Here is a 1236-nt window from a genome sequence, read left to right as displayed (position 1 = left end):
AACAGTCAATTATCACAGCAACACTGTTTCCAAAGGTTTTAAAAAAATACCTATAACTCCTCAAGGAGTAATATAGTTTATTTCTCAAGGTTGGGGTGGGAGAACCAGTGACAAACATATAACTGAAAATTGCAGTTTACTAAACTATTTGGTACCTGGAGATGTGACATCGGCTGATCGAGGGTTTACTATTAGTGAAAGTGTTGGGTTTCACTGTGCAACTTTAAAAACTCCTGCATTTACCAAAGGTGTACCCCAGCTTCACCCATGCACCATTGAAGAAACACGAAAAAATGCTTCTGTACGAATTCACGTTGAACGTATATTATAGGTTTAACTCGTTCAAAGTTTAAAATTTTAAACGGTCCTATTCAAATAACTACATTGAAAAAGCAGTATGATGAAACATGTCTTTTAGATTCAATAGTAATTGTATGTTGTGCATTAATCAACATGTGTAGCTCAGTTGTACCATTGGATTAATTGTTTTAATGTATAAGTAAATCATGTATATTCTGTATTGATAATTTAAATGATTTATTAACATAATGTTTTGTATTTAGTATAAGTAATTGTATTATTTATTGTAATTTAAAAAAATATTTTTGAATTATGAATCATAAACGTAAATAAGACTAGTAAAATGTTATTGTTTATTTTAACATAAATGTAATCATATATTTTAATTATAAATGGGACATTTCCACTGTTTTTTTTTTTGTAGGCTTACGTGTGATTCCAAGACATTTGTAATTATACCAAAGATTTGAACAACCCTCTTGAGTACACATTTTCATTGTTCCACCTACATTTTTTTTACATGTGCAATAATTATAACATAATATATCTTGGCAATCTTCTTCAATACATGTCTGTTCAATGGAATGTCTATTAGTAAAATATCTGCCGAGTAACTCGGGTAATATTGCTTCATAGAAAAACCATTTGGATTTGGCTATTATTTCCATGCATATATCATTGTTAATATATGTACGTTCTATATGGTGTTCGTTTGGAGACCATACCACAAAATCTCCATACTTAGCTTCACACATCAATAACTGCGTTTGAATTTGATAAAAGTACTGATGATTTTCTTTTAATTTTCCATTGCTCAAGTAACTAAGACTTTCTTTACCATTTGTTAGGTTGTATGGACATTTAACCTCTAAACATCTTTTACCACAACAATCACAGTAAACTAAGTAACACGTCTAGTGTTAGAAATACGATCAA

The sequence above is a fragment of the Acyrthosiphon pisum genome, unplaced genomic scaffold (assembly GCF_005508785.2).
Source record: "Acyrthosiphon pisum isolate AL4f unplaced genomic scaffold, pea_aphid_22Mar2018_4r6ur Scaffold_20765;HRSCAF=22067, whole genome shotgun sequence".
Lineage (NCBI taxonomy): Eukaryota > Metazoa > Arthropoda > Insecta > Hemiptera > Aphididae > Acyrthosiphon > Acyrthosiphon pisum.
Note: the sequence above shows the minus strand (reverse complement) of the source record.